The sequence below is a fragment of the Euprymna scolopes genome, chromosome 2 (assembly GCF_053919585.1).
Source record: "Euprymna scolopes isolate OS-2025 chromosome 2, ASM5391958v1, whole genome shotgun sequence".
NCBI lineage: Eukaryota > Metazoa > Mollusca > Cephalopoda > Sepiida > Sepiolidae > Euprymna > Euprymna scolopes.
In genome coordinates, this window is record NC_136483.1 from 122,125,819 (window position 1) to 122,134,882 (window position 9,064).

Sequence of the window (9,064 nt, forward strand, 5' to 3'; positions counted from 1 at the left end):
GTATTTCTGGGGAGGGGCTTTCCTTTTTTTAACAAAACTTTTCAATAAATGAACGTATCAAGTAATTTCTCGTTTTAAAATTCTCTGTGATTATTCAATTTCATTTTGTTTCTTTTAAGCATTTAAGAAAATATTTATTTTATATGTAATTAATGTATTACTCAAATAAAAATTCCATTTTTTCTTTGATTACTAAATTCTAAAAGTTATTTTAACAAATTTGAAAGTTCTCATCGATCTTTGCATGGAATAGTTGATGAAAAAAAAAAAAATGAGAGCCATTCATATTTTGCCGCGCTATTTTCCATAATATTTATTTAAATTATTGCTCTGGGAAGGGTTTTTAGTTCTCTTCAACTGCAAGAACTTAGACACCAGAGTTGGAAAGTGGAATTGTGAATTCAGCGCCCCCGATAAGGAGCACTGACCTACAGAAACTGCCTGGGCAGTCCCGTTGGCATTCCCCGATGAGGGCGCCTTTACCAACCCCTTCTCAAAAAGAGAAGGCAAGCCCTGAGAAAGAGGGCAACCAACACTGCACAGAACTAAAATCCCACCGCAAAATCAACAGGAAGCGGATCATTACAGGATATATATATATATATATATATATATATATATATATATATTAGTGATGGGATGATTCCAAAATTTTTCCCGATTCCGATATAATTACCGATTCTGTTCTAAATTCCCGATTCTGAGACTACCGATTCCGATTTTAAAAATATATTTAAACGTTTAATTAGAGATTTGATGTTTTATAAAAATGTCCAAATGTCTGTAAGCCCCACCCCCCTAGCTCCGTGTAATACCTGCACATGCTTTGGAAGGGTGGCGTATATTACAAGAGAGATCTTTCTAAATAATTATTTCAAGTGTTTTTTTTTTTTTGTAATTGATTGAAAATAATGAGACAAAATTCTTTTGTTCATTGTTAATGCCATTTGAAATTTTCACAAACGATTTAAAAGAATCAACGATTTATATACAAAAGACAAAAAGAGTGTAGGGATAGATTAGTTAACAAAGTTCGTCTCCTGTTAAAAATGGGTTTCTATTTAATAATGTTACTCTTAAGAAAACCATTCTTAACATTCGGAGGGCTATCTGTAAACTACGCTCTAACCTCTCTATTAATTATTTTTCTCGCAATGGTCGGTTATTAGATTGATTTGCGACTACTACTACTACTACTACTACTACTACTACTACTACTAATAATAATAATAATAATAATAACTAGCGGGACCTGTGGAAATTCCACGCGGGACTCGTTCATTTTTATATTTTTATATGTTATAAAGTTGCGATTTCAAAAATAAAAAAAATATATCCATATGACTTGGATGCATTAGCTTCAATCGAAACCGAAATAAAAACATATGACAAATATATATATATATATATATATATATATATATATATATATATATATTTATAAAGTAATAGGGTTCGTGTGTTTCTGTCTGTGTGTACAGCTCTCCACCATCAACGAAATATAAAGGAGGTAAGAGGGTAGATCTCTCCTGGTAGAGAAACATTAGAACCCATTTTAGGATGTTTCTGTTATAGGAGACATAAGAATCTATGCCTAATTTCTTTATATACTATTCTACAAACCACCCCCATATCGAATGACTTATGCTCATTTGCATATCACATTATATTAAATCTCTTTAACTAATTACCTCGACCTTATTACATATTGGAAATATTGTAATCATTTCAACTGTACTATTTACAAAATCTATTTAACATTTAATCTATCTTCTATCTTCTATCTATCTATATCTATATCTATATCTATCTTCTATATATCTATAAAAACAGAGATGTGTGTGTGCCACAGACGATTTCTGATTGGTTAATCCAATAATCACATCTCCTAAAAAACAATCGTTTCTACGCTCTTACCTTTACCATAAAATATTATGGCTTTATTTATTGTCCATCTTGGAAGGGTTTAATTTTTTAATAACTTGTTATTTACAAATTAAAAAAATACGAAACTATTATACGAAACTAAACTACACGAAATACGCGCACACACGCACACACACACGTTCACTACCGTCACGTTGTTATGGCAACCAAACCCGCTGACTTGTTTTTCTCATTTCACTCGTGATCTTAAATTCATTTCGGGTTTGTATTACTGTACACATAGATTCGAATAAGTTGCAAAAAAACAAATATATAACAAATAAATGTTATCAAAAGCAAATTTTTCGTGTTTTTATTCAATTTAACATGTTTATTCAGCTCGAAAAGCATACAGTGTTTACCGATGTATTGGAAAATTCAAGATGGCGGCCGATTCTCTCTTTAACACGGTAAGTTTGGAAAAAGGTGTAATAAATAAAAAACCGGTTAAAATACTGTTAAAAACTCGCTTAATATATGTTACCGTGACATAGGTTGACATATATTCGGCGGGTTTTTAATAGTATTTTGTATAGTTTTTTATTTATAACACCTTTTCCCAAACTTACGGTGTTAAAGAATGTGTGAGACGCCATCTTGAATTTTCCAACACATCGGTAAACACTGTATTCTTTTCGAGCTGAATAAACATGTTAAATTGAATAAAAACACGAAAAATATATCCAGTTTTTATCGGGTTTTTACCTTCTCTGCAGAAGTACAAAAAAAAAAAACAAAAAAAAAAAAACGGAAGGTACTTTTACAGAATGTTAAACTAACCCTAACCGATGTTTTATGTTTAGTTTAGGAAAAGTCAGAAGAAATAAAAGTCATTATTGCATGAAATATACGTATTTAGTTGAAGTATTGTTTATGTCAATTCTTTCGAAGAAATTTAGCAAGAATACCTGTAAACCAGGAAATCGGTAAAATGTCATCATGGATGAATACTTGTCTATTATAATTTCTACCCTTGACAAAAACTTAGCCATAACAAAAGAGATTTATTGTTCAGATTGTTTTTGAGATTGATTTCTAAAAAGATATTTTATAAATAAAATCGACTTTAAAATTAAAGACTTAAATTACAATAATTGAATTTAAACATTCTTATTTCAATATTTGGCACATAACACCTGCAAAAATGATCACAATGTCAGGATTTCATTTTATTTCAGAATCGATGGCAAATACTAATATTTAACATTAGTTTATCATTTAAGCCGATAAAAAGCCCTTTTTTTTCCGAGTCATAAAAGGATTTGGAGTTTCCTAATCAACCTTTCGGGTGCAGTTGCACGCTCTCAAAATAACTAAAGTGTTGGCTTTAAAAAAATTGGTTCATTAAAACTAAACAGGTTTAGTTTTAATAAAAAAAAAAAATTTAAAAAAAATCGCTTTGGTAATTAGATATGTCGTATGGTTATCCCTAATCGCTGAATAAAACCGCTAACGAGTTGAATGATTACGACATAAAATTAAACTCGGGTTCCTGAAACGGAAACTTCGTTTGTTTTTGTTTTTTTCTTATATTTACATTGTTATTTTGTTTTCATTTTCAATCATTCGAACAGTTTTCTTTTTCAAGTAATCCAAGTTACAAAATTCCCACTGTTTACTATGCTAAAATCACAATGACTAATGTATACCTATTAACCCTTATCCTTGAGTGGCCTCTGGGCCTTGATAAGTGATGACACCCATGTAAAAAAAAAAAGAAATCACTCGAACAGTTTTCTTTTTATAATGTACAGTTTTAAAAGTTTAAAAACGATATAGTTTTTACTTCAGGAAAATTAATGGGTCAGTTTTTACGATGTGCCCTGTTAAAATACTGTTAAAAACTCGCTCAATATATGTTACCGTGACATAGGCTGACATATATTCGGCGGGTTTTTAATAGTATTTTGTATAGTTTTTTTATTTATAACACCTTTTCCCAAACTTACGGTGTTAAAGAGGGTGTGAGACGCCATCTTGAATTTTCCAACACATCGGTAAACACTGTATGTTTTTCGAGCTGAATAAATATATTACATTGAATAAAAACACAAAAAAGATATCCAGTTAGGTAGAAAAGTAACTTATCTTGCCTTTGATAACATTTATTTATATATTTGTTTTTGACTATTTTTTCGAATCTATGTGTACAGTGATCTTGCCAGGATGCGGAGGAAAATGAATGAAGGGGGAGGGGAATAAAATAAAAACATTTTGGAGACAGAGTAAGTTTGAAAGAATTGCTTTGCACAGAAAGAAATTAATGAAAAAATAAAATGAAATTTCTTTTCTTTCTTGATTTTTTTTTTAGTTTTTTATGAAAAAGGAAGTCAAAATTAAGACTATAAAAAACAATTTTTATTAAGAGCGAACCTCAGTCGTCAGGTCTGTAAAAAAAAAGACGTGGAATAATAAATGTTTTCTAATACAAATTGTTTTTACTTATGTGTTCATTTGTCTCTTTGAAGTTCGTTTGTTTAATATATCGGTTTGCAATATAATTTTGTCATTCTGTCAGACTCAAATTTTAAATCTATATATCTATAAAAGTGTGTGTGTGTGTGTGTGTGTCTGTGTACATTTCCCTACGAAATAACTCTGTCAATTTTTAGTCTACAGACTCGAAATTTGATATACAGGGTACTGAGATTTGGAAAAATTTATGTGATCGGTTTTTAGCCAGAAATTTGGCGATTAAGGGGTCAAAGTTCAACGATTTGAGCTTTGAGAACTCTACCAAACTTCTCCGACAATTTTGGGTCTACACACTTTAAATTTTAGATATAGCTTCCGTGGACATGGATCTAACTTAATAACTTGATTTGAGCCCAAAACAATAAATTTTCAGGGGTCATAATAGGGGTCAAAGTTTAAAAAATTACCCCCTTTTTTTTTTGCTCAGCATACACCTCCAAACACCCGGGCAACGCCGGGCACCCATGCTAGTATATATATATAGTAATGTGATTTATAATTTAAAATTCAAATTAGAATTAAAAATTAAAAATCGTTTTCATAAGAAGGAACAACAACAAAGTTAATAATTTGTACGATCGTTTCGGAAACGATGTTTTTATTGTGATAGACATTAAACCACGGACAATAATTTTGACATATAGTTTTTTAATTTTTAGTAAGGCAGATGTATCCTTTAATTGTCCGCGAACAATTAAAAGATACATCTGCCTTACTTAAAAATTGCTAGGTTTATTTATGGTGTCTTTAACATATATAAAAAAAAAACCCACCCAATACTTTTGCTGATGAGGAGATTTTGTTTAAAAAAAAGTATATGTCAAAGTTATTATCCATGGCTTAATGTCTATCACAATAAAAACATCGTTTCCGAAACGATCTTACAAATTATTGACTTTGTTGTTGTTCCTTCTTATGAAACAGATTTTTAATTTTTAATTCTAATTTGAATTTTAAATTTTCAATCGCATTACTAAATATTAAAGTAGTTCTAGGATATTTGCCTATCGAGCTTATTATATATCTGAATTACAACGAACACTGCTCTTTTCTTTTATTTTAATTAAATTAGTAATTTTGCTATCACATTAAAATACACTCTGCTCTTTAGACTATTGTTCTAACCCCTTTTAAATTATATATACATACATACATATATATATATAAATATACATATATATATGTACATATACATATATATACACACATATGCATATATATATACATATATACATACATATATATACATGCATATATATATGTGTGTGTGTGTGTGTGTGTGTGTGCGCGCGCGCGTGCGTGTGTACGTGCGTGTGTGCGTGCGTGTGTGTATATAACTTGAGTTTCGTCAGCCATAATCGAAACCGAAACCAAAACTTATGAATTCTTTATAAAATTATTTATAAAAAAATAGATGACTTCGAAACCGAAGCAAAAACTTATGAAGGATTCTTGGTAAAATTATTCATGACAAGATATAGAAGTACATAACAATTAAACGACTCGAATATAAACGTGACAGTCGTGACACACAAAAGAACGCACACGCTATCGTATTAATATATAGATAATAATAAATTACCACTTTTAACTAAATTAGCCCCCCCCCCCTACATTCTACTTTTGTTTAGATAATTACGTGACGGGAAAAAATAAAATAAAATTTCGAGTAGATCATTTTAATTTTTTTAATCATGCCTAATCGCTTAAATATCCAAAATAAAACAAAATACTACTATAAATAACATTTTCGCTCGATTATTCTGCTAGCGTTTGTTTAATTTTCGAATTTGAGCGGTTATCTTGATAAATCACTCTTACGGCGGTTTTTATGCTCAACAGAGTGAACACTAAGTTAAAAAAAAAAATTGAAAACACGCTTTAAAATAAGTTTAAACACAAATAAACTTATCCAGATAAGTAGAAGAGTCTTTCCCTTGGTGATATTTATTTGTTGCATTTTTTTTTTTTTTTTATCTCTGTAACGGTAACAAATGTCCGAGTTACAATGGATTTACATCTAGGAACTACCGGTGGGGGATCAGTCCTTCACGACTGAGACAATTTTTTATTTTTGTACTTTTTCTCCACGTTAAAAAACGACCCTGGTGTCTGTCCCGTGGGGAGGCATAGTAAATAGGTACAACTATGTAATGATTTTACATGGTTTTCTGTAAACATAGTTTAATGCATTTCGACTATGATTATCGTAAATAAAATATATATATTAGTAATATTTCTATCTATCTATTATATAAAAGAAACTCTGTGTGTGAGAGAGAGAGAGAGAGAGAGAGAGAGAGAGAGAGAGAGAGAGAGAGAGAGAGAGAGAGAGAGAGCGAGCTTGTTTCCTATGGACTCGAAAACGGTTTGCTTGAATTTTATAAATTTTCCCAGGTAGGTACTTAATGTGTCTGGCAGTGTTTTTAGAAATGTTTTGTATGGAAATATTTTCAATAGGTATCGATAATCAAAATAATCTGATAAAATAAGGAACAGGCGATTTGGACCAAAGTTAACACCTTACACAGCCTAACATCACGAGTGCTTTTGAGAAGTTTTATTACCACACAGTCTCAAAGGCCCGAAATATAAAATAAACAGTAAGTTCTTTGATATAAGAGGGACGCGTTTGAAACGATTGTTTGTGTTTAAAGCACAGTTGCATTATGATACTTGACTTTTTCATTTTAAACTTAAATTCAAGCCATTATCACTGCACAAGCAGTAAGCCCAGGTATCTAGAATCAACAGTAGGTTCTTCGAAATGAATGTTTATGTTTAGAGCACAATTGAAGCATGATATTTGACTTTTACATTTTGAACTTTAAATGCACGCTGTTGATTTCAGAAAATTATTTTTATATAAAAATAATTTTCTGAAATCAACAGTAGGTTCTCTACAATGCAATGTAGACTACACTGTATTTTGGACTAAGTCACAACAGTAGGCATGTGAATCTTCTTTCCGGTGCACCGCAATGAATTCCATACATGAGCAGGCAATAAATCGATTTATTTAACACGGGGCGATTTCATCGATTTCGGTAATATATATATATATATATATATATATATAAATATATATATATATATATATATATATATATATATAAATATATATATATATATATATAAATATATATATATATATAAATATATATATATATATATATATAAATATATATATATATATATATATATATATATATATATATATATATATATTATTGCAGTAGAGTTTAGTTTCCTAGAAGTACATCTAAAGAAACAACGTGTCTACCAAAGAGTGCTCAATGAGTGAACAGAGCACGTACATTAAATTTATTTATACAAACATTGATGGCTATATGTATGCACATTGCACATATGACATATGTAGCCATCAATTTTTGTATAAATAAATTTATATATATATATATATATATATATATATATATATAATTATTTTTTTACTATAATAATTAAAATATGAACTATGTGTGTGTGTGTGTGTCTGTGTGTGTGTATGTGGTACATGTAGCAAAATGCCGCAATAGATATGTTGTCATCCAGTTTTTTGAGCTTGTTCATAAATGAAAAGACATTCGATCTATGGTTGTCTAGAAGTTTGTATCTAAGAAGCGGTAAAGTTACGCACAAGTTTCGGTCATTTTGGAAATCCAACTCCCCGCAAGAGGGGGCAGTAATTAAAACACTTACTCCCCCCTCCAGCTAACCTCCTCGAGTCTCGTCAGAAGAGCACAAATGCCAGGTAGTCTAGTAAAGGTTGTATTGTAAAGTAACGAGGAAAAATACACATTTAACAAACAAAAACAAAAAATACACATTTAACAAACAAAAACAAAAAATACACATTTAACAAACAAAAACAAAGCGATGAAAATAATTAGCTATTCATAACAGAGTAGGTAGAAAGGCAATATAAAATAAAAATGAAAATAAACTGATATCGAAAGGGAAGTAACGAATCAACCAAATAACAAACGAATTACATTAAAATGTTTTCCATAATTCAATAAAAAAAAAAGAGAGAGATAAAAAAAAAAAAAACTTACATCACTCCGGACTGAAAGAAAAAGAGATTAAAAAAGATAAATGTTTGTGAGCGTTTTATATAGCAAAAGTGGTGGTGATTGTAGGAGTAGGAGTGTATACGGTGGGTTCATAAACGCACCGACTTGTTTTTTCTTCTTCTTCAATTGCCGTTTGGTAAGTTTTTATGCGCGTTGTGTAAACGTAGGAAGAGGAGGAGATTGTCTATTATTGTTTTTTTTTTTTTTTTTTTTTTTTTTGTGCGTGTAGTTTTATTGACATTGTTTTTTTTCTTTCGTTCATTTGATTTTTTTAATTGCTTTCTTTTTTTTCTTTTACTATATTTTTTTAGCATCTTTCATTCTTAGAATATCATTTGTCTAATATCATTTTCTTTCTTTTCTCTCCCTTTTCTTTCTTTTTCTTTTATTTATTCCCTTTTTCTTTCTTTGTCCATTTTTTTCTTTCTTTATTCCCCCCTTTCTTTCTGTTTTGGCCTTGTTTGAGTGTGTGGAGTTAACGCTTAGCCATCACTATTCCCAGACTAACGCTGACCCGGAATAGCATCTGTCGAGGTTCCACTTGTGGGTTAAATACAATCTGCCCCAGACATAGCATTTGATTGTCT

The 9,064-nt window shown here is 30.2% G+C and overlaps 1 protein-coding gene across 1 annotated transcript in view; it reads right to left on the bottom strand.

The window, feature by feature from the left end:
- Positions 1–8,592, bottom strand: part of LOC145295838 (sodium-dependent multivitamin transporter-like) — a 248,072-nt gene extending 239,480 nt beyond the window's left edge. The window contains exon 1 of the mRNA XM_080141552.1: positions 8,460–8,592. The gene's annotated coding sequence lies outside the window, so the exon portion shown is untranslated. The remainder of the gene's footprint in view (positions 1–8,459) is intronic.
- Between the last annotated feature and the right edge of the window lie 472 nt (positions 8,593–9,064).